Genomic DNA, 26,350 nt, shown 5'->3' on the forward strand with positions numbered 1-26,350 from the left:
GGTGGTTCAAATCCCTAGCACTGCATAACGGAGTGAGTTCCCGTTACTTGTCCCAGCTTCTGCCAACCTAGCAGTTCGAAAGCATGTAAAAGTGTAAGTAGAAAAATAGGACCCACCTTTGGTGGAAAGGTAACAGTGTTCTGTGCACCTTTGGCTTTTAGTCATGCCGGCCACATGACCATGGAGACATCTTTGGAGAGCCCTGGCTCTTTGGCTTTGAAATGGAGATGAGTACTGCCTCCTAGAGTCGGGAACGACTAGCATATATGTGCGAGGGGAACCTTTACCTTTACCTTATACATGCATCAGGGGCTGTATTCAATTCTATAACTCACTTTGCCAGAAGACCAAAGGGTGCACTATTAAGGCCTGAATTGAGTACATATATTTATCCATATAAGATGTAAGGACTATTTTTATACCCTAAGCGGGAACGACTAGCACATATGTGTGAGGGGAACCTTTACCTTCCAAGTTGTCTTGCAACTCTTGTCTCACAGCTCTTCTCCTCAGCACTCTTCTTCCCATGGTTGTGCTGCTGAATGCTTTGGTGAGTCTTCTCCCGACCTTCCTCACTATCTCATAAATCCTTATTTATTTATTATTAAATTTGTATCTCAACTGCTCAATCTATTTGAATCTTACCGGATAGAACTCTGGATAGAAACCAACAGTACACAATTCAAGTTCAAGAGTCACTAAAGCTGATTAGCCCATTTTAACCATTGTAGGATCCCTAGTGGCCAGCCAGGTTCTCTGTTCCTCAGCTTGTCCCAAAGGTGCTCATTCAAGAGGCAACTGGACTTTCTGTTTTTTCTTTGAAGACATTTTGCTCCTCATCCAAGAAGCTTCTTCAGCTCTGACTGGATGGTGGAGGGCTGAAGAAGCTTCTTGGATGAGAAGCGAAATATCTTCAAAGAAAAAACAGAAGGTTCAGTTGCCTTTTGATTGAGCAACTTTGGAACAACGATGACCTGGATGACCGAGAATCTCCATAGACATATTACTCCGCTTCTTTACCTCAAAACCCTCTTTGATCTTGACATGCAATTCTGGCAGTTCCTTCCCACCATGTCCACTCTGTCTCTGCCTTTCTTTCCTCTTTTAGCACTGTGTACTATGAGAAGCTCTGTTTAACGTTAATGATATATTAAAACATGTACTGGGAATACTTTTAAGTCTAAATTGGTCTAAGTATGTATTGATCTAAAATTATGACCAAAACAACATCTGAAGGCTTGTTTCCAATTATATAGTAATATCTGCTGCTCTTTGCCTTGGCAAAAGCCCAAAGTTTAGCCACTGGATTTAGATTTGGGACTTGCCATAAGGAAAATTCCTTAGGGCAGTTTTTGGAAAATGCAGGAAGCATCATAAGACCTAAGAGCAGCAATAAGATATGGAAGGTTTAAAATTTTGCTCAGGTAGAAATTGATAGTGATGATTCTAGACAAGAATGTGGATCCTTCTCCTCCCCTTTTAAAAAAATCCGATGATCAAAACTATTTATATGAATATCATTTATAAACTTATAGTGTGAAGCACTTTAATAGTTTATTTGCTAAATGGATTGTTGACTGCTCCTGCTAGAGTCTAATTGCAGTTTAATGGGGTGTTATATATCTTTATGAAATACAGTTGTTCCAGCAGGAGAAGCAACAGACAAACTTGAGATTTGTTTCTTTGATCTAATCAGTCGTTCCCTTGGTTGTTACAGTGTAATTTGAGCATAAACACATGGCATATTCTCTTTACATAAGATTATTTCATAACAATGTGTAAGAATATAAATTGAAGTGCCCACCCTTCCCCCAATAATCATGTTCTTTTGTTGGTTTACAGTTTATATTTAGAGGTATTTTAAATGGATTTTTCCAAGTAGATTTATGATAATTTCTGTAAATGATAAATGTATCCACACTGGACAGTGAAGAACAAGTTATGAGATGCTGCTATAAAAGAAAATAATGCAGAAAGTGGATGCTGAATGGTAGTATATAAAATCTTTAATATCTTCCACCATACTCAAGGAACTATTGCTAAACTCTGGAGTCTATCACCATATTTGAATCTTTATCTTAGATCTTTATGGAAGGATCTAAATGAAAAAAGGAAAATGTACACATTTGTTGATCACATTTGGAAAATATATATCATCTTTCAAATGAAAGGAAACAACATTAGCCTACTTATATTGTATTATATGATATTGATTGCATAGTTTCCAATAATGATTTGTTCTGCAAAACAAAGGATAAAAGGTTGTTGTTGGATTAACTGCACAGTTGTCTGCAGCTAATCAATCATTTTGGGATTCCAATCATAATGAAGAAAAGGCTCATATGTGTTCTCCATTTGGCCTCATGAGTAATTTGGGGGCAGAGCCAGCAGAAGGCTACATTTTGTAGGGTCTTTAGCATCATAATACTGCTCCCATTGTTAGGCTTTCCTATACCATATTTAAGCACTCCTCTTAGACACTTTAGTTCTTCTGCTTCATGCTGAATACAGCATGTGTAGAATTTTGCTAATAGGCATTTAATAGAAAGAAGATGGATTCTAAAACATAGAGTGATGAAAATGGCCCATCGTGTAATAGAAAACTATCATTTGCTCTATTTCATGAACACAATTTGATCATTTCTGCATCCTTGATTGCCTAGCCAAAGATCCTACTTCAGCTTGATGTAATTTGGTGAAAACATTTTCTTCTGACAATTCTCCCACACAGATCATTGTATAAGGCAGGGGTCCCCAAATTTGGCCACTTTAAGACTTGTAGACTTTAAGACTTGTGGACTCCCAGAATTCTCCAGCCGGCTATGCTGGAATTCTGGGAGTTGAAGTCCACAAGTCTTAAAGTGGCCAAGTTTGAAGACCTCTGGTATAAGGAATGTCATACTATGAGCAACTACCCCAATGTGAATTAAACTGTTTACTGTTTTGCTAATCTGACCCAGTTTTTAGACAATTCTAGGGGGAAATTGTTTTGGTCTTTAAACTAGGATTCCAGTGTACAAGACAACCTGCAAAATTTAAGTTACTAAATGTTAGTAGGACTATATTGTGTTGATAGAGCAAGAAGAATTAAATAATTTGCTGTCTGATACGTGTCTTCATTCCCAGCACATTTATATTAGATACTTGGGTTGATGGAGTGGTAATTTTTTGACCTAGCAAAAAACATTGGAAATATTTATTGGGCTATAGTAGCTGAGATTTGTCTCAAGCTTTAATTAACGGAAGAGATCTTTGAGCAAAAGAATAATTATTGTGCTCAGAGCATTGAATGAAAAGCAGTAATTATCTTTAATAGATTTTTGTTCATTTCTTTGAGACAGCTTTTTACATAGTGGAAATGTTTGGTGAAGAATTAATTGCCTTTTTGTGTCATATCAAAGTAGAGTCAGATTAATACATTTAAAGTACAGTAATGTAGTAGAAGTCTTAGAACTATAGATGAACACTTTAGGAGACCACAAAGCTTGGTGTAAAGAAAAATACTGAAGAATACCTCTTAAGAAGTTATATTACTTATTTTCGTTTTGGTCACAAGAAAGTCTCCACTGTTATTCCCAATAACAAAGCCTTAGACATGTATATTGTAGATAATTTCATTTAGCAGCATAGAAGATTTAGAAAAATTCCTACAATATAGTATTTTCTGTAGTTCTTCTGGGAACCATAATACATGAAATGAAGAACAAAATATGCTGTTTCTTATTATATTTATTTCAAATCATCTCTTCCATGGAACTAATGAATAGTGCCTCACCTTCCAATGTTTTCTTTGCAATAAGTTGTGAGATTAATTAGGCTCAGAAGTCGTCCAGTAAACCTGGTAGATCTTTACACAGATCTCTTGTATTTTTATTGAATGGTAACCACTGTACCACGCTGCTTGACAGAATGTGATTTTACAATTGGAAATAAGGAGTATATAAAAAAAATACTGATAGAAACATCAGAAAATATTCTCTAAGAATTTGTGTTTCTATATATACCCAAAGCATATATACAGACATAACAAATATTATTTGACAATCCTGCCTTATTTTTAGAAATAGTAATTATAGGGCTAACACAACCCTTGCATGAAAATAGCAACTCCTTTTTTCATTACGCTGATTTGATCTTTGCCTTTTTCTTTTCCTCTCTACATCCTCACAGAGCTCTTGCTGACAGCTCTTACTAATTCACACTTAAATGATTTCATTGGAATGCAGAAAGTCACATACGGCAGAATAAGGGATGCAATATGATACATCCTTTAGTAACCAGTGATGGAGCTGGACTCTCTAAATTAGCCCTTTATTCCTTGGACTTCCTTATTGTGTTCAAAGACAGGGCAACAGAATGTGTCTCTGTGTGCAACATATTCCCCACTCAGAGTTACTCTATGGGAAGATAGGCAGTTTCTAAATAAATATGACTATGAATGTATAATAAATAAATAAATAAATAAATAAATAAATAAATAAATAAATAAATAAATAAATAAATAAATAAATAAATAAATAAATAAATAAATAAATAAATAAATAAATAAATAAATAAACAAACAAACAAACAAATAAGTAAGTAAGTAAGTAAGTAAGTAAGTAAGTAAGTAAGTAAGTAAATAAATAAATAAATAAATAGTTCTTTTAAAAATACAATATCAGCAAAATATCAAAGCTTAGGAGCCCATACATTATGATGATCCAAATTCAATAATTTTATGTTATTTCCCATTTCCATCTCTGTAACTCAGATCCTGAATCCTGCTGGTCAAATCATTTGGTGACTTTGGTTTCAGGTTGTTGCTAATAAACACTCAGCTTAACAGAACAACAGAGTTGGAAGAAACCTTGGAGGTCTTCTACGCCTGTCCAAGCTGGAGACCCTATGCTATTCCAGACAAATTGTTGTCCAATGTCTTCTTTAAAACCTCCACTGATGGAGCATCCACAGCTTCTGAAGGCAACACTGGTTAATTGTTTTCACTGTTAGGAAATTTCTCATTAGTTTTGGGTTGCTTCTCTCCATGATTAGTTTCCATCCATTGTTTCTTGTCTTTCCTTTTGGTACTTTGGAAAATAAGTTGACCCCTTCTTATTTGTTGCAGGCCCTCAATCACTGGAATGCTGCTATCATGTCAGACATGGAAGGAAGGAAGGGAGGGAGGTTGGTTTACTATATGACTGTCAAGCTTGACCTTAGTTGTCTGTTGAGCAGACCTGGGCACATTAAAATGTGTCAGGAGAGGAAAGTCACCCATTAAAAAATCTGCCCTCCTGTGTTTTGGGTCCTGTGATAGGTGAGGAGTTAGCGTTGATTCTTAAGAGACACTTTATTTGTGACCAGAGGTCCTGATCTGCAGGTGATGGGGCACAAATGCCACCATATGACATTAGATTGTAGAGACTCAGTGATAAGCTGAGTGTCCTTATTCCCTCTTTGACATTATAGAAAGGACATTATTAGGGCAAACTTATTTATCTTGAAGCAATATTAATTTTGGGGTGTAGAAAAATTGTTGCCTTTACGTGTGTGGAATCATAATAATTATTTCTCCAAGGTATAGTTTTTCAGTGTGTTCCTTCCCAGTCCTGAGTAGTCCTAGTTAATGTGAGCAAATAGTTATATTATGATTTCCAGCATCAAACTATGTTACGTAATGGCTACTATTTCATCCTTGACACTTAGTTGTTTAGTCTCTCCTGATTACATCAAGTGAAGAAACTCACTGATCATTGATTCCAGGCTGATCCCACACTATCATGCCTAAATACTGAGATTGCTTCAAAATCCTTCCCCTGCCAACTTTTCAAAATTGCTTTTTAACTGCTTTTCAACTATTAAAGAACCTTCCAATCGACAAGCCTCATAACGTGCAGTGGGTGAGTTGACTTTAATCCTTAGTGAAAGAAGTTCGAAAGCAGGAAGCTTAAGGAGATTTTTTTTGTGTGTGTGTGTGGAATAAGCGGCAAAAGGGTGATTAGAATGTTGATTTTGTGAAAGTTATAAATGGATCAAGGGGTCCAGATAGATTTGAAATAAGATTTTGAAATTGATTGTGAGAATCCTTCCTGTGGGAAATAGCTGTTGTTTGGAATTCATGAACTAAAACATGATGGAGTCATTTGGACTGAGGTGGGTGGCTATAGAAATTGAAAATAAATAAATAAATAAATAAATAAATAAATAAATAAATAAATAAATAATAAATAATAAATAAATAAATAAATAAATAAATAAATAAACAAACAAACAAACAAATAAATAAATAAATAAATAAACAAACAAGCAAGCAAGCAAGCAAGCAAGCAAGCAAGCAAGCAAATAAGCAAATAAATGGAAATTTGGACATTGGACACCAGAGGGAGCCAGGGGCAACAAAATATTAAAATTAAAGGAGAACACTTAACATTTGACATATTAACACAGAACAAAGGAAACACTTTAACATCTATATATATAAAAGTGAAATACCACTCACACATCATCACAAAATCTCCACAACTGTAAAGCTACAAACTTGAAATTTGGCACGTTTGTTCCTCTTGGCTTCTAGGTGCTTGCCAGGGAAGGATTTTTCGAAATGACCGTCAGATCATCAGTATTCCTTATACAGTGTTATATTAACACGTACCAATGCTAAGGGGTTAGACGTACTACTCCCCTTCACTAGACCAGGTGTGGGCGTGGCCAATGCATGATTCATCTGGCCTGTGGGCTTCACACATCAATTTATCAAGCCTGATCACATAGTTCCATAGTGAAGGACTGGTATCCAGCTAGTTGGGCATATTTGAAAATATCCAATTATATGTGTCTACCCCAAACTGGTAATGCTGTGCTGAATGCCCTGAAGCTATAAGATCTGGATGGGGAGAAACTGGCTTTGACTGACAAGACAGAGTGTCTATGGGTTTTTGGCCAGCTAAGTCCAGATGATATCTCATTTTTGACACTTCCTTAGACTGAACTGGTGTGCATTTTAAGGGTTCTCCTGCACTCATGGCTCCTATTCAAGGAGCAGGTGGCAGCCATGGCTAGGGTGTCTTTGCACAGATTCATCTAGTGCACCAATTGCTCCTCTTCCTGAACTGGGAGGTCTTACTCACGGTCACTCATGCTTTGGTCTCCTTCTGCTTGGATTACTGCAATACACTCTACATGGGGCTGTCCTTGAAGATATGATATGCTACAATGGGTATGCAAATAAAACCAGATGATATCAGAAAAACTGAAAGCGATATGCAAGTGATAAATCAATAGAGTGACTTCCATGATTTTCCTATATTGGATTTACAAAAAAAGATCTTAAATGTTGAAGGATGTTGTGAGAAAGGACAAAGAAAAAAAATTAAACAAAAACAGACTCCAGGACATATTTGAAGTGATTTAAAAGTGCTTTTCAGTGTGATGCAGGATTAAAAAGTAAGTTTGTTGAAAGTAAAAGGAAGGAATATAAAATTAGTTTATTTGGTTTAAAATATATATAGGTAGTCCTTTACTTATTATTCATTTAATGAGGGTTCAGAATTACAACAACTTCTGGAAAAGTGATTTATGACCTGTCCTTGCACTTATGACCATATGACCCTGTGGTCATGTGATTGTAATTTGGAGGCTTGGCAACCGACTCATATTTATGACTGGTTGCAGTATCCCGCAGTCTTTCCAGACAGGTTCTGCAATTGGGGAAGTTGGATTCACTTAACAACCACTTGCTCCACTTAAGACTACGGTGATTTGTTTAACAACAATGATAAAATGGTCATAAAAATCAGATATGGTCATAAGAAGACTCTCTTTATGAGTGCCCCAACTTATTATGGAAATTCCTGCTGTAATACTGGTCATAGGTCAAGTACTATATGTATGATGTTATTTCTGTAATTCTTAATGGACTTTTGCTGCCATCAGGATTGAAATGATGAGATTATAAGGATCCATTTATACATAAGTGATGATGAGGTGTTATTTTATTTTACGAGATGGTTATAATCTGTTAAACCTGTTTATAATTGTTACGATGAAGGGGAAGTAATTTTTTTAAATATTTCTTTTCTTTTGCTAAGACATGAGCCAGTTTCTTTTGTAGGTCCTGAGTAGCATCTTTTCCTATATCATTCCTGTAGCCTGTTATTTTAAAATCCACTGTCAGATGATTACAATTAAAGGAGAAGGACACTTTAATTTACCAATACAAATAAAACAACAAATTTTAATACCATGTTTTCCCAAAAATAAGGGTCTTATTTTCGTTTGACCTCCGAAATAAGCACTTGGCCTTATTTTCGGGGAGGTCTTATTATTTTTGAGGTGCAGGAGGTGGCGAGTGTGATCACCTCATGGCTGCTGCTGAGTTGCAATATTTTTGGGTGAGGACTTATTTTAGCACATGCGATAATAAGCACATGGGCTTATTATCCGGAAAGTTCTTATTTTCAGGGAAACAGGGTACTGGACATATTGGATGTTTGAACAATGGACTCAGCAGTTTATTTTTCGGACTATTTAAAAGAGGAACACGTTTTATCCAGCAAGAAAGTCAGCATGAATTTTCAGACTTTGTTTCTGCTTAAAACCTACCATTGTGTTACCCGTTATCTGCAATTGTCATTTCCAAAGTTAATGTAAGACAGAAGTAGCCTAACGTACAAAAGAGAGCACCCTTGTGTTGTCTTGCTTTTCTGTGGTAAAGGATTTGATAAATGTTTGCTGGATGTAGATTTTGGTCAGTGGGATAAAATAATAATGGGATTTATGGCAGAGCAATCTGTCAGCGTAGAAGATTAGAAAGGCTGAATGAGGGGAAATCTAATTGCATGGGTTTTGAGCTCTGAAGATGGAAATATATTTAATGTTGCCTTCTTTGTGTCCTTTGTGCAGTGAAGTGCCAGTGAAAAGGATTTATGGGTAAAATAGATTTGAGAAAAGGAACAAGCCTGAATGCTACATTAAGCAAAGAACAGGGCTTTTTTAAATTCCAAAATCTGCTGTTACTTCTCATCACCCCCAGGTTGCTTTTGAGAAGAACTTAAGCTCTGTCGTATTCAATGCCAGTTTGAATCAGCCCTGGATAGGGAAGGATTCCTATGAGCATACATACTTCTGTTTCCCAATTCTGTTCTTGCAAGCAGTCATCCCTGCGACTACCTTGTCAATCGTATCTATTCTGACACATTTTATTGTTATATTTAATTTCGCCTAACATTTGGAATGCCATATGTTCGTCCTTCTTTGTTGCTGTTGTTATTGAAGAAGCGGTATTATTGACTGTAATTAAAACACCGAAGAAAGGTATGTAAGAATGGTGCAGTGGGATCAAAACACAGTTTCTGGCAGAAATTCAAGTATTTGGCATGTTGACTGAAGATAAGCATGTCAGCTTTTTCCTAATGATTATGTTACTGTGTTGTCATACATTGGGTGCAGCAGTGATTCTCAAACTTGGCAATTTCACGATACGCAGAATTCAATTGCCAGAATTCCCCAGCCTGCATGGTTGCAATCCCCAACCTTTCCAGCTTGGCAGACCGGTGGGGGAGAGAGAGAGGAGATGGTCCCATGTGAGCAGGAAGAACATGCATGAGTGCACACAACTCCATTTATGGGCATCCACTGCTCACACAAATGGAGCTATGCATGTGAGCACGAGCACCCACCATTTATGCAAGTTGTTTTGACCCAGCCTTAGCAGAAGCAAGAAACAGACTCCTTGTCACGAAAAACCCCTCTTTATTTACTTCTTGTGAATTAATTGTATTTACCCACCAAAAAGTCCAGAGAGTAGTCCTTCAAGGAGTTAACTGCAATAACAGAATTTATCAGTTCCTTGTGATAATTGCAAGGCTGTGAGCTCCCAGCCAAAAGGATGCAATTAAGTTCTGGCAAGCCGTCTTTGTGGCATGAAACACAATAAGCAAAATCTTCAGAAATACGAATTGCTATCTCCTACGACAACCACTCACCTTTCCTTCTATTTATTCCCCAGCCAGGGGAATTCAGGGGCCATTCAGCCATCCACATGTGCTTTGCTTCCTGAGTCAACTCCTTGGCTTCCATTGTTCACCTCTCCTAACTGTTCTGCACATACATGTATCTGGAACAGGCCCCAGCTCTTCCTCCTCCTCACTCATATCAGCCTCCTAAGACAGTTGCCTCTCTGGTGGCTGGGAAATGTTGGACGGCCCTGGTTCTTTTTCTGTGTGTGATGCTGAACATCCGTCAGAGCCTTCCCCAGACTCCAGAACTGGCCCATGTTCCTCCCCAACTCCTCATCGTCCGAGTCTGCCACCAGCTCTGCTGGCATCTGGTGAGCCACCACACAAGTGGAGCTTTGCGCACACATGCTCACCTGCCACTTGCATGGCCCGGTTCCAAACGGGCCATGGCCCGGTAGTGGGCTGTGCCCTGGGGGTTGGAGACCCCTGTTCTAGTAACTTCATCATCAGGTCCTGCTCTTCTTCTCCTACACGTTCCTTCCCTATCAATTCAAGAAAGAAGCAGAAAATCCAGATTTACCCATATGCATGGCTCACTCCATATTAATCACCCCACTAAACCTGGCTCTGTAAAGGCAATTCAAAGATTTGCACAAGAATTATATGAAATCCAGGGATCCTACCCTGCCCAATAATAGAGGCAATTCAGAGGTTCACACTAGAGGATTTACAAGATACAGAGCAGAGAATTAACTAGAAATGGGCTAAATAATAAAGCTGGGCATGCTTTGAAAAAGATTTAGAATAAATGCTTTGAAGCTTGTGCGAACACAATCACAGCCCTTCCCTGTTTATTTAAAAAAAATAGCCCACCCCACCCCACTCTCCCCCCTGATTTCCACACAAGAGTTGTAGAAAATTTAATGAATTGATATTTCCAGCCTTGTTCAAACTTGCCCAGAAAAAAAACATACCATGAAGTATCATTTTTGAAATGTGCATGGTCCTACTAGGTAGCAGTCAACCCAGATGTGAAATTGCACCATCTGGATTGCATGCAATCCAGCTGAATTTCACTAGATTGTAAACATGTCATCTCATGTCTGCTTAAGCACCTGTTTTAAACATTTTTGTTCCAGACAAACTGCCAGTATTCTTGTCCCTCATAGCATCTTGACAATGAACTGCTGATAGAGTCAGAGTACAGTAATCACATCCTCTCATCACCACTTGCTGTAAGATGCAGGTTTCACTGCCTGAAGTATATATAATACAGTACAGAATAGATACTTGCTTGCAGAATGGAGTGCAAGGAGAAAGTCTGAGTGGAATGATTTAATTGCTTGACAGGTAGCTCGGAACGCACTTAAGCTACCAGCTGGAGAAAAAACAAGTTGGTAAGTCAATAGGAAAGCAGGGAGACACTTGTCTTGATGGTCACCTGGCCTGGTAGAACATAGCTGTGGCAAGAAAAGACTCAACACTATTGTGTTGATTTACTGAGAGGAACAAAATCTTCCCTCATTTTCTATAAGCAAGTTGAACATTAGGGCAAGCTGAGGGCTTTCCTCTTCCTCTGCAGATCAGTAGGAAGAAAAAGCACCAGAAATGGTGGGAAGAAAGAGAATGGAGGAGAATCAGAAAGTGTGAGAGACACCAATTAGCTGCATGTGCAAATGTGCTACCTCTGACTTGGCAATCCATGGGCCGAAACAATTGGTCACCTTTGTGATTTTGTTTTTACTTTCTAATTAAAACAACTTTTCAATGACACTATTAAATACTGCTAATACTAATAATACTGTAGGAATTTTAAGACTGCAAAGTCTTAAAAATGATTTATTTTTATTTATTTATTTTTTATAGATAAAACCAATATTAGCAAGGCAGTTTTGATAAGTATAATTAGTGGCAACAAAGTTGGACATCTCTTATTCTTGGAAGTTTTACTTGCATGTTAGTTAAGTTATTATAAAGAAACCAAAAAAGATTGATGGAGCCCGTTGGTCAACCACCTCTCTTTTAACCTTGCTTTTTTGTGCTTCTTAGAGAAGAAGGGATGTGGTGGCTCAGTGGCTAAGACACTGAGCTTGTCGATCAGAAAGGTCGGCAGTTCGAATCTCTAGCACCACGTAATGGAGTGAGCTCCCATTACTTATCCCAGATTCTGCCAACCTAGCAGTTCGAAAGCATGTAAAATGCAAGTAGAAAAATAGGAACCACCTTTGGTGGGAAGGTAACAGCATTCCATGCGCCTTTGGCATTTAGTCATGTCGGCCACATGACCATGGAGAACGTCTTCGGACAGCGCTGGCTCTTTGGCTTTGAAACGGAGATGAGCTCCGCCCCCTAGAGTAGGGAACGGCTAGCACATATGTGCGAGGGGAACCTTTACCTTTTAAGTTGTCTTACAACTCTTGTCTCACCTTTACCTTACAGAAGAATAGGAGACAAAACAAATGGGAAAGACTATTGTTAAGGGCATATGAAAGAGTCCAAACCTCAATATTCTAAGATTCTTAGGAGGAATGGACAGGAAAACAATAGAAAGAAAAAAAAAACCCTCTGTGCTTAAACTCATGATTAGAAAACAATTTGCATAAAACACATCCCCAAATTGTTGTGAGTCTGACATTTATTAATATACAGTACATGTTGTAAAAGTATGCAAATGCAAACGATTAACATGGCTTCTTGCCACACAGAGACAAAATTGGTAAGAGTCCCTCAACTCAAATTTAGCTCGTGATAATTATATGAATACACCTTGGCAAGAATTTTGGAAAACACTTGCTATTGCCTAATTCTGGTTTGCTTTTTTAAAAAAAAACCACATTCTAGCATTCAAGTTATCTGACTTGTTTTTGGTCCCATTAAAGCAAACAGATTAGAAACCAGGAAAGGGTGAGTTTCCCACATTATGCATGAAAAGTTGCTAGGTCATCTTGGCCAACATTCTCTCTCAGCCCAACTCATGTCGTTGTTGTTGTTGTTGTTGTTGTTGTTGTTGTTGATGGATTATTAGATATGTTCACTACCTTGTGTTATTAACAAAAAAAGAATAAAGGTTTGATATAAATAAATAAAATAATAAAAAGTAAAATAATATTTGGAGACCATACAAGGTTGGCTACTAGATGTGGGGATAAGTCTTAGACCAATGCTATCTGGCATTTTGGGAAGAGCATTAGCATATTATAAAAACAGTAAGGAATAATATTCATCCTTCTTTAGTCCATCTCCAGGAGAAACGTATGGTTATAATTGCTCTTTTTAAGGATAATTTCAATAATTAATCATATTTTGGCAGTTTGTTGCAGATTATGCTTCTAATAGCTTTGTTTACACTTAGCAGCGTATTTCCTCCTCAGGGGGTGTAGTTCGTTTTCCTTCCTATATTAGACGAATGTCGATTTGAATTACAATGATATTTTGTTTAATTTTTATAGCTTGACGGCATACAGCCTTATGCATGTTTATTTGGCTGTATAAATTTCACTGTGATCATTGGAGCTTATTCCTTAATAATGAGGTGTTTAAGATAGAAGCCTTCAGGACAACTTTTAACTGATTGAGGCATTTGGAGGTGGGAAATTAGTACAGTGTGCTTTTCAGTGTTATTGCCCTCTATGTTAAGCATTCTTATTTTGCTTTTTTTAAAAAAAGATGTTTATCCCACTTTTTAAAAATATACAACTCAAGGCAGAGGACATACTTAATGCTTCTTCCTCCTTCTTATATTCCCCACAACAACAATCCTATGCGATACATTGGGCTCAGGGGTGGGGTGCTGCCGGTTTTACTACCGGTTCACAACCCATGCTGCAACGCTGCACGTGCATGTGCTATTCAATGTAAATTGTTCTTTGTGCATGCGCAGAACAATTTACAGTGAACTGTGCATGCACAGTCACTAAAAATAAAAATGGTGGTGGCCCAGCGGTGGCGACGGAACTGGTTCGGGCGTGTGGCAGGCCTGGGTCACTGCCAGTTCTGCGACCCAGGCCTGAACTCCACTACTGTTTCGGCCGAACCGGGCCAAACAGTAAGTAGCCCACCTCTGGTTGGGCTGCGAGAGCATAACTGGCGCAAAGCTACCTAGCAGATTTTTCATGTCTAAAGTAGGACTAGAGCTCACAGGCTATCAGCTTTACCCACTACAGAAAACTGCCCCTCTAGTTAAATCTTTCATTGCTGCCATTAATATAGTCTGGATGCTTTAGCAGCAACCCCAAAGAGATGGAACATTTGGATTAAAACCAACAATTCAATTTTACAAGGAATTAAAAAACAGAATGAAAGTTAGTCTTAGTTATTCAGTTAACTGAATTGTGGAATAAAGAATTGGGATATCCTGTTTTGAATAATCAGTGGATCCAGGTTTTTAAGAAATGTAAGGCGTGCTCTTTATATTAATTTTAGAATGAAATAGTTCAATGTGTAAATGTGATGTTAAGCTATATTCTGAAAATATTATAGTTTTATGAAGTTCTACTGACTTCTACTGAGGGTCAGTACATTTCACACAAAGGGCTGTTTTCCCCAGGCCTTGACTTAGGATCCCTTTGATGTTTGATTCTGATTTCATTTTCCATATACCTATATTTGTTTTCTTTGATATATATTTTCTTTTATTTTTTGCCCAGAGTCACTGTGGAGTTGGGCAGCTGAATGAATGAATGAACGAATGAACAAAGGAAGGAAAATCTGTGCTTCTGATACCAAGGAATAGATTCAGGATATAAGTCTATACTGGTTTTTTTTTTGAAAAACTTTAGGTTTCAAAAATGAGCCTGTGAAATACTATATGTTTCTGAATGGTCTACATTTAATTATAAACTTAAGGATTGAATTACTACTAAATTGATACTAAGCAGATATTATATGAATCTTTGTGTTGCTGAATTTTTTTTCCTGTTAGTGTTGTAGTTGTGTGTATTTCGCTGTTAAAAATATTTTGTAAGTGCTCCTTTACTTTCACTATCATTGCTATCATTCCAGTGCATCAGTTTTCAGATACATGAAAATCAATATGTAGCGAGGATTCTGGATGTTTTCAGTCTGTGTTAATATTGCAGTAATTGCAACCGTACACAGTACTAACATCTGATTCTAGATATTGATTAACTTCATCTTCATTTAGTTATTTATCTGGCAAATCTTTTCCCATAAAATGTATCAAATTGTGATTTATGTCCTCCACTGGTGTAGAGAGTAAAGAAGATGACCTTGACAGAGATATGCAAAAACTGTTGCTTAATCGTTTTTAAGTTCAGAACAGCCTGGTAACATTTATAAGCAGTTGAGAAAGCCATTTTCCTAATTTTCTGAACTATAAGACAGAGGAAGGAGGTACAGCATAGAGATGCAAGATTCTGTTGTTATAGCCAACTTCAATAAAAGTAATTTTAGTTTTCCTTTGGAGTTGATTTTATGGTCTGGTCTATTAGTGGGGCTGACAATTTGGAAGTTCCTCCTCTCCTCATCATCTTCATTGTCTTCGTCTTCAGTGATACCATTACATAAACTTTGTACATTTCTCCAAAAGTAGCTTTATACACATAGAATGCAAATGGGCAAAGGAACAGATTGTTTGCCTGCTCTTCAACACACAAGGATTAACTGGCTAGAATAGTATGTAAAGTGGATCTTGATCGCATATACTGTTATCTTCCTCTTTATTTATTGATTAAACATTGGTAAACATCAAACAAAATACCTGGCAAGTTGAACAAAAAGCAGGCAAAATAACAGACAGGAGATAAAAAAGAAAAGTGAACTTGATATCTTCATTAGCCATGTCTCTATATCAAAAGACATGGATCTTTCCAGAATTAACAGGAAACAATATGGTGGGTGATCATTGCAGGTGGAAAATAGGATATCTGGCGATGTCTCCTTTGTTTTGCACTTTGAAGGAAGCAATTCAGTGGACAGTGATGGCGTATTCAGCAAAGAACAGGTGGCATTAGATGAAAGAGGATTTCAGTTCCACCCAAATAGAGGCTACAAAAGACCTTTCCTTAGCTAGCAATAACATGAAGATTCTCATCTGCTGATTGGCTTTCAGGAACTTAAAAGAAATCAAGTCCTTATAATCCATGCAAAATCTGACTGTTGTATAAGTAGAAAATGTGGCTAAGGACTGTTGCAATTTGGAAGGTTGGACAGAAAAGGATTAATACAGGTAGAATTATGTCTACTGGTATGTCTTTCTCCTGGAACAATTACAAATAAAATGGCTTGGGAATTATGGGTAGAAATCTCTGGAAAGAGAGGGCTATCTTGGCAAAGGTTTTGCTTTCTGTAGACTTAAGTAAGCTTCCAAATTTTGCACTCATCAGATTTTTTTTGAGGGGACAATGAATTGTGTGTGTGTGTGTTATTTTTGAGCATCAATGTTTGTTCTCTAGGGAATGTGAAATAGGAATAACAACTGTAAAATATATAAGAATGCAAACTGTGCATATTCACTTTTGTTCTTATATATCTGTAAAGAAACCAGCAATGCCTTCTAGCAAAGAAAACCAACTCAACCCTGGATTTTTTTTAAAAATCACTTTGAAAAATGGGTAGCAAATAAAACGCTAAGAGTTTTCATTTCATCTTTCTTTTCCTTCTGGTTTTAATTGAGGGGATGCGCTGATCATTTTTCTCTCCTAAACCAGAGAAGGAATGAGTGCTCTTGGTGCTTTTTAGTTCCGAAGCAGAAAGTTAGACAGATGTATTTGTGCTAGATAGACACAATTACTTAAGTGCAGGAACAAGCTGTGAACCAAATTTATGCCCACGGCATGAAGAAAAGGGAAAAAAAAGATGTCATTTGGTAGCTTCCCAGGCTCCTCATAAATTTCAAAATGGTGTCTTTCTTTTTTTAGTTGCCTGTAAAATGCAACCCTGGGACCATTAGATGTTTTGCTGGTGAAGGTGATAGGAAACGAGAGAAGAAATTTCCTGTCCCTAGACATTTAATGATTTGTCAGTCAATTAACTGGAGGTCAGATGTATCTGCAGGCTGTGAAGAGTTACATTCAAGCAGGCAATGATATCAAAACCTTATAGGTTGTGTCTTGGAAGATGAACATACTGTAAATCTTTTTGTGTGTATGTGCAGAATGTCACATTTTGAATTATAAACTCCCAAGATTATAATCTGGAAAAGAATGATGTAATTGGCATATTCCTTCCTAACTATTCTGAATGAGTGCAAAATACGAAGAGTAAAGTTGTTCACTATTTCAGCATGGTACAGCTACAAAACCAAGACTGCAATTAACTTTGCTAGTGCAAATACTTTCTCTTATATTTTCTGCTCTGAGCTGGTTGTTGTCATGTTTTCTACCTGTCCTACTGTGACTGCGCATTGAGAATCTTGTTTACTAGTGCACAAAAGAACGAAAAGCAGCTAAATACTCCATAAAATACTGGAGTAGAAATACCTTCTGGGTTATATATTTTGTTACTACTGCCCTGGAGCTTTACATGCTATTTGAAAGCGTGTTTTATGCAGTGAGTCATCCCTAAAGGTGGGAAATGCATCTATAAACTTATCTTTGCATAATTGCATATATAAATGTGAAGCACCTGAATTCCCATAATTTATTAGCGGCAGTATTCAAGTTGATGATCACTGCAGGCTGGTTGGACATATTTGCTACCTTATTTAAGAAGAAATGATAGTAAATAAAGGGCGAAATATTCAAGAGTTGTAGGCAGCACTGTTCAGAAATAGGTTGCTGCTGCAGTTATGCTAAATTTGCCTGCTCAGAAAGCTATTAAGCTGCGGACTTTTATTGGATGGTTCAGATGTGAGTATTGAGCCTCCAAATCAGGTTTGATTTATTAAGCTGAGGGGTCGCCTGTCTAAACAAAATCATTGTTATTAGCTGTGTACTGCATTTCCAAACAAACAGCTTCCAAAGTGATTTATGATCGTGGCGCAATTGAATGAACAACAGTTAAAATTAGTGTAGTTTCAGATTTGAACAGAAAAGCAAACAATTGTTAATAGAAAATGAAAATAAATCCTTCCAGTGAAAATTCAGAATAGGAAGGTAGGGTGACACACAGGTCTTTGAACTTTTAACACATAATGGTGTTATGATCTAGATCGCTGATGATGGGACAGCAAAATATACAAGTTTGAGATTGCAACAGTTTTGAAAAAAAGAAGTTTTCAATTGTGGAGAAGCCTTTGATGTCTACAATCCATTTCCTGGCATCAAACAATTTCTGATCTGCAAGTTTCCCATAGCAAAACTTCTAGCTGTCATTTCCTACCACAACCTGTTTATTCATTTTTTAAATTGTTTCTTCTTAACTACAAATTGCCTAATAATTACTATCTTGTATCATCAAAAATAATTTCTTGGAAGTTATTTCTCCCATTATGATTTCTGTTAGAGCACAACAGCAAGTTATTATTAAGTTTTCGATATGCTAAATCAATAATTAATAATTGAAATTGTGCAAGGTTTTATTGTTTCATTATTCTATTATTTCATTGTAAACACTCCAGTCTTCTTTATACAATTAATCTGATATTCTGTGAAACTGAAAAAAATTCTGCTTGGATATAGATTTAGCATTCTGAATGTTTATGCCTTTTACTGTTATAATGAGACTGTAAAATTGATAAAATAATCAAGTTACAGCAAAAATGTCCTTACCAGAGATATTCAATTGACCAATTGCTGCTCATTACATTAAGATCTTTTTATTAAAGTGAGTATAATTAATGAGTCTTTGAAAATTATGACAAAGAGGAGAGTCTGTAATTCTTTATGGGATGTAAGTGCAATGTTCATTGATTGATTGTGTGGAAATGTAAAAATTGCTGTTTTCAATCAAGCTTCACAAGTAAAGGATCAACCTTTCTCTGACAATTTTGATTACTCAAGAACACGACATCACATGTTAATGTTAATGTTAATGGACTATATTGATGCATTTTCAAGAGTTATGCAAGAGTTAAACCTGGAGAATGGCTCGCCTTCTCAAGAAAATGGAAAGTATATTACTGTTGATTCAGAATTGATTCATCCCTTTTTACAGCAGGATAAATGTTAATAAGCCCTAATAATGAAAATGTTTCAAGCCAGGTTGCTTAATAATAATATGTATTATTATAACAATGGGATAGAGTACAATGGATAAAAGCATAATCCTCAACATTTAAAAGTCAGTGATGTATTAAAAAATACAGCACACAATCCAGAAAAAATACTGAATTTTATATCTTACTTCTTAACCAATAAGCAGACAGACTTCCACATTATCATCTGCTCCAATTTATAGCAATAGCATTAAGACGTATCTACCACTTCATAGTGCTTTACAGCCCTGTCTAAGCAGTTTAAAGAATCAGCATATTGCCCCCAACAATCTGGGTCCTCATTTTACCCACCTCAGAAGGATGGAAGGCTGAGTCAACCTTGAGTCAGTGAGATTCAAACTGCCAAATTGCAGGCAAAACCATTATGATGGTTTTCGTTTTGTATCTTACAGTTAATCTCCATTTCTTCCTTTCCAACCATACCTACCCCATTTTAAATCAGAACTGAGTGCACTGTTCTTAATGTAGATGTCAAATCTAACACTGCCATACCTTGGACAGGCACACAAAAACACCTGTTAACACCCAAGATCCACTCAGCCGTTTTCTCACTGGCCAAGGTTCTTATGTCAGGTAGATTAGAGATGGCAAAATTGCTTCTCCTGTGCTATTTATTAAACAATAATTGTTTTCCCAATTTGCCCTTGATTTGATTTGCCAATCCAATTAAAGTAAGTGCATTTATTTAGCTAATTATCCTACTTCAATCCTACAATTATAATGTCTCTGTGGTTTACAGTACATATAAAACAAGGATTAAAATATCCAAAATTAGATTAAAACTTATCTGAATCATATTGTGAAGCAATATCACAGTTGTCTCGCCATCCACCCATAAGAATGCACAAAAAGCATCAAAAAACAAGATGGCATCAGGGTTAAACTTAAGAAAAAAAAAATCCTCTGAAACAGCTCATTTATTAACATTTTCCAGAAAAAGTGCTAGGAGGAAGCCAAAAGGAGGCTGTTTCAGAGTTAAAAATTGTTGTCAAAGTAAGACAAGTTTCCAGATTAATGTACATATACTGTATGTCCCTGGATAGTTTATAACAAACACTTAATTTTTAGAAAATTTTAGTTTATTAAAAAAACCGTAACTATTGTGTAAAACGTAACTATTGTCTGCTTAATATAAGTTTTTAAATTCATTTTCAAATTATTCCTCAGATAAGTGTTAGAAGAAGTGGGATGAAATTTAACACCAGCAGGAAGCTTGAATATACTGTAGATCAGGGGTGTCAAACTGCGTCCCATTGTCATCACATGAAATATCACTTACCCCCTTTGCTAAACTGGGAATGGGCATGGCCAGCACATGACACATCCATCCCGCAGGCCACAAGTTTGATACCCCTGCTGTAGATCATTGAGAAGGCTACAAAATACAGGTAGTTCTCAACTTCCAACAGTTCATTTAGTGACCCTTTGAAGTTACAATGGCACAGAAAAAAGTGACTTATGACCATTTTTCACACTAATGAGTGTTGTTGTATCCCCATGGCCACGTGATCAAAATTTAGACACTTGGCAACTGACTCATATTTATGATGGTTGCACTGTCCCAGGATCACATCATCCTCTTTTACGACCTTCAGACAATCAAATTCAATGGGGAACCCAGATTCATTTAACAACCCTGTTGCTAACTGAATAACTGCAGTGATTCACTTAATAACTGTGGCAAGAAAGGTTGTAAAATGGGGCATTTAACAAATGTCTCACTTAGCAACAGAAATGTTGGACTCAATTATAGTCATAAATTGAGGATTATTTGTAATTCCAAAATGATGTCTTCTGAAACTTTTCTGGACTTCATGTTGCTTCTTGGATATTGTCATAAAATGCTGTTGCTGCTTGGATCTCTGTTAATTTCCTCAGGGATTATACAGTACTTGGATGGGAGGCACATATACCTTGCTGATCCCCAGCAGGAACAGTTGATATTCTGCTAGGACATTGCCTTCAGATTTGCATGGAGTTGGAATGGGTATGAAACCCACTAGAAGAAGATGGGGTTAAAGATGGCTGTAGGAATAGGATCCAATTTCATACTCCAATCTTTTGAGCCAGAGGTATGTCTAAGGTGACCAGACATCCCGCTTTTGGTGGGACAGTCACAATTTTTAATAATTTGTTCAAAAAGTCCCGATTTTCCAAAAGAAAGAAAATCAATTTTAAAAAAGACGCCATTAAAAAAAAAGTTTTTATTTCTCTGAAGTGTCATTCCCGATGTGGCCTTTAGAGGACAATGTTTTCCCTCTCTCCGTTCGGCTCGCTCACAGCGCCCGACAAGGGGATAGGCTCCTTCCCCTCCTGCACGTGCGTGCGCCAATGCGCGATGTTTTTCTGCTGGGAGAGCGATGGCTTTCCAGTGGCGGCAGCGTGGTGAGGAGGAGGCTCGGTCCTGGGCCGTCGGGAGGGGTTTTTTTTGCCCGCTTCTCTCAGGCGCCGCTCTCCCTGCAGCCATTTCTCTCTCTTTCTCCCTTTTGTCCTTTCTCCTCCTTCCCCCCAAAAAGAGAACGAGAGGGAGAAAGAGGAAGTGTGGGGGATAGGTAGTGGGATCTTTGCTGCTTTCTGAGCTTGGTGTAGCAAGGATCCCACTATTCCCCCCTCCCACATGTTGTCTTTCAGAAAGAGGAGGTGTGGGGGATAGATAGTGGGATCTTTGCTGCTTTCTGAGCTTGGTGCAGCAGGGATCCCACTATTCCCCTCCCCCCACCTCCTCTTTCAGAAAGAGGAGGTGTGGGGGATAGTGAGATCCTTGCTGCTTTATTTTCTGGATTAATTGGTGGAAATGTGCTCTCATTCATGATCCATTCCTATGACTTCGTGTATGTCCTGGAATAAATGTACAATAGTTATTGTTTCTTTTTCCATCATATTTTTCTTACAAATAGATGAAAAGGACTGTTGATGGAGCTACCTGGCATTTGGAAGGCAGGATTGCTCAGGTAGTCCTCGACTTATGCCTGGTAACTGAATGACTGTTCAAAGTTATGACAGACCCCTCCCTCCCTCCCAAAAGGTACTTACGACCTGGTTCGAAGTTCTGATGCCTCATGTCTCCCCTGCAGTCACTCCATAACTGACCCACATTTGCAGCATCTTGTGGACATATGACTGTGACTTACATTTTTAAAAATTCTATGCACAATACTTTGAAATGTATTGTGCATAGAATTTTTAAAAATAGTTTTATTTCAATTTATTCTGTGTGGAATAGTTTGAAATGTTTTACTTCAATTTATTTCGGATAGAATCTTTTTTTAAATAGTCAGGAGTCATTGACACTGAATTTGCACTTTTAATAATCAGAAAGCACATACTGAGTTTCTTTGAAAGAAAATCCAATAATTTAAAAATCCAATAATTTGTTTCCTAGTATAATTTGATTGCTTATTAGTAACCTATGACTATCACTAAGTGTTGTAGCTTATGATTCTTGATGAATGTATTCTATTTTATTTTTCTTTATGTACACTGAGAGCATATTCACCAAAGACAAATTCCTTGTATGTCCAATCACATTTGGCTAATAAACTATTCTATTCTATTCTATTCTATTCTATTCTATTCTATTCTACTCTACTCTACTCTACTCTACTCTACTCTACTCTACTCTACTCTACTCTACTCTACTCATTTCTATTTCAATTCTAACAAGGAGTTTAGCTTCTCTCTCTTGAAAATGTAAGCTAGCATAAGGCATTATAACGCAAGCTAGCCTTAGCTTTCAAACAGTTCATTTAGTGACCAAAGTTACAATGGCATTGAAAAAAGTGACTGATGACCATTTTTCACACTTAGCGACCATTTTCACACTTAGCGACTATTGCAGCATCCTCATGGTCACGTGATCAAAATTTTGATGTTTGGCAACAGATTCGTATTTATGATGGTTTCAGTGTCCTGGGGTCATGTAATCGCCTTTTGTGACCTTTTGACAAAGTCAAATGGGGAAACCAGATTCACTTATGTTACTAACTTATCAGCTGCAGTTATTCCCTTAAGAACTGTGGCAAGAAATGTGGTATAATGGGTTTAGTGACCAAAGTTACAATGGCATTGAAAAAAGTGACTGATGACCATTTTTCACACTTAGCGATCATTTTCACACTTAGCGACCGTTGCAGCATCCTCATGGTTACGTGATCAAAATTTTGATGTTTGGGGCTTTCAGGGGGGCGGAGCCTGTTGCCGAGGAGAGCTCAACCGAGCTCCTCTCAGAGATCTGGTCTGTATATCTAATTAAGATCATAGATATCACCCCTTTTTGGCTAAGAAAGGGGCAGGAAGTAGCTCTGTGTGCTAGGGTCTATTCGTAATTCACAGCCTTTCTCCTTTTTTTTGGCTGTGGACAGAGATTAGATCCAGCAGGAGCGGAGCTTTTATCTCCAGCCAGTTCTTCTCAGCTGCCTTTTTTTTGCAGCCCCAGACAGGCGAGCCCCCCCCCCCCCCAGGACAAAGCAAAGTTGTTTGAAGCTAGGATTAATACGGGCGGGTCCCACTCCTGTGAGATTTATGCTTTTATTACTATCTTAAATACCAGCACCATTCGTCTTAGAGGCTTCTTTGTTTAAAAGGACTTCAAAATGGCGATTTCTCTCTGTTGGTGACTGATAGGGGATGTACGTAGCCGGTTTTACCTTCCTGCAGACCGCTCCTTAACAAAATAAATTTTTTTTTGTTGTTTTTTTTGGAAACAGAGGGGAGCGAAAGCACTGTTTATTTGTTGATTTATTATGGCACCCAGGTCAAAATCGAAGCATCTCTCTACAAATGTGTCTAAAGAATCTGTGAAGGAATTTAAAGAATTTATACTGGAATCGCAGCCCTTGTCTCCTACGCCCTCTACTGGAGAATTCTTAACACAGGAATTTTTTTTTCAAATCTTTAATGATTTTAAACAAGAAATTAAGGAATTTGTATACGAGCTATATGGTGATTTAAAGTCTAAAATTGACCAAATGAAGGCGAATACGTTTGCAGCCGTGTCTGCCCTGTCAGATTATACCACCGAAATAGAGAATAAATTGGAAAGTTTGGAGGAGGCTAATTCTAATTTGACCACTAATATTCAAATTTTACAACAAAAAATTAGAGACACTCAGGAACAGCTCGCTATGATGAACTTTAATAAGAAGGCATTCGCAATAAGAGTCAGAGGATTCCGCGAAAAGGAGCGAGAGAATTTGAAACAGACCTTTGTTGAAGCCCTCAGCCATGCGGTGGGAAGCCCGGGACTTAACCTTGATTGGCAGATTCGGAAAAGCTATCGCCAGAATTCGTTGGTAGCGGAACAGCGACAGCTCCCGAGGGACATAATTATATATTTCTCCACAAAAGAATCCAGAAACGCGATCGTGCAAAAATTTTATAATAATAGTTTGAGAATTGATGGCCAGAACTTGATTGTCTTCAAAGAAATACCTTTCCAGATGTTAAAGGCAAGAAGGGACTATACCTTCTTAACTAAAGAGCTTAGAAATCAACAGATTCAATATAGATGGGAGGCCCCAGCCGGCATTACGGTCACATTTGAGAATCAAAAACTTCGTCTTAATTCTGTTTCGGAGGCTCGAGATTTCTATTACAAGACTTTGAAGGCGGGACTTCCTGATTCACTTGGAAAAGAGGGAGTTTGAGGATTTAGACACTCTAAAATATTCACCAAAGTTGTGGATTGAATGGGGGTTTGCGACCTCTCTCCGGCAGAAAAAGGGGAACTTATTGGTGGGGTGATACTGAATGTATATATGTAAAATGCATGCAGAATGATTTATGCTGTTTAAATCTTGTTAGAAGGGAAAGTTTGAAGAGATTATTTTAAAATAGAAGGTAAACTGATTTTTGTTGAAACTAATTATTTTGAGCTAGATTCTAAACTAATGCTTGCATAAATTTGATAGTGACAAATATTAGAGAAGCAAGGGATGAGGGTAAAATGCATGCGGAATGATTTACGTATATTGGTGGGGTGATACTGAATGTATATATGTAAAATGAATGCAGAATGATTTATGTTGTTTAAATTCTGTTAGAAGGGAAAGTTGGATGAGATAATTTTAAAACGGAAGGTAAACTGATTTTTGTTGAAAGTATTATTTGAATATGTGGAATGATCTATGCTATCTAATTTTTATTAGAAGGGAAAGCTTGGTGAAATTATTTTACAAATTTGGATAAATGTTTATCTGAATACAAGGTTAAGGAAGAGGAACGGGAGAGTCTACAGGAGGTTGGGGTAAATAACAAAGAAGCAAGAGACGAGAATAAAATATAGATAGAATGATTTACACTATTTAAGCATAGATAAAGATGGGGGGCTGAGCTTAACACAAAGAGTTTCTTTTTTTTCCCTTTTTTTCTTTGTTCTTTTCTTTCTTTTTTTTGGTTTTTTTTTTCCTTTAATATATTATTTTTATCTTTAATCCATATGAATATAAGATACTTTAGATAGAAGGCAGTGCCAGGTGTAGGCCCTGGGAAGTCGGGAGGAGTAGGGATGGGGATTTTTGGGGGGTGGGTGGGTGGGTGTTAACATAGTCTCAATAAGAACAAGAATGCACTTATATACGGTTGTTCTTTTTTTTCTCCTTTTTTTTTTACTCTTTTCTTTCTTTAAATTTTTTTTTCCTTGGTTTATTTTACTTTTTATCAGATTATAATAAACAACACTTGAATAAAGGAATACACCAAGGAGGGAGGTAGAGGGAAAGAGGAGGGAGGAGTAAGGAAGGAGTAAGGGGAATGCAAGGAGGGTGTGTTGGGAGTAAGGGGAGAAGGAAGGTTTGAGGGGAAAGGGAAGTAGGAGGGGAGCGTTAGAGGGAGGAAAGGAAAGTTGGAGGGGGTAGATGGGGTGTATGGAGGATGGAAGTGTCAGGTGGGGTTGTGAATGATGAGTTGTGTTTTCTTTTTATTTTATTTATTTTATTTTATTTTATTTTTTTATTTTCTTATAGCAAATACTCTGTATATAAGTGATTGTAAAATGGAATGTGAAAATGAATAAAATATATTTAAAGCCAACAATCCCTTGGCTTTCCATAGGCAAAATTTTGATGTTTGGCAACAGATCCATATTTATGATGGTTTCAGTGTCCTGGGGTCATGTAATCACCTTTTGTGACCTTTTGACAATATACATACATACATACATACATACATACATACATACATACATACATACATACATACATACATACATATTAATCAAGCCCCCTCCCCCCCTTTACCAATCTGAAAATCTGGTCATCTTAGGTATGTCCTAACTATACTTTAGGCACAGGCAACTGAA

General features: G+C 37.2%; 1 protein-coding gene across 1 annotated transcript in view; it reads left to right on the top strand.

Moving 5' to 3' along the window:
- The window catches only part of TSPAN4 (tetraspanin 4), a 741,621-nt gene that overhangs the window by 276,647 nt on the left and 438,624 nt on the right, over positions 1 to 26,350 (top strand). The gene's annotated exons all lie outside the window — the stretch shown is intronic.

Source organism: Thamnophis sirtalis, unplaced genomic scaffold (assembly GCF_051295495.1).
Source record: "Thamnophis sirtalis isolate CommonGarterSnake01/CBP01778 unplaced genomic scaffold, rThaSir2_p1.2 scaffold_1, whole genome shotgun sequence".
Taxonomy (NCBI): Eukaryota; Metazoa; Chordata; class Lepidosauria; order Squamata; family Natricidae; genus Thamnophis; species Thamnophis sirtalis.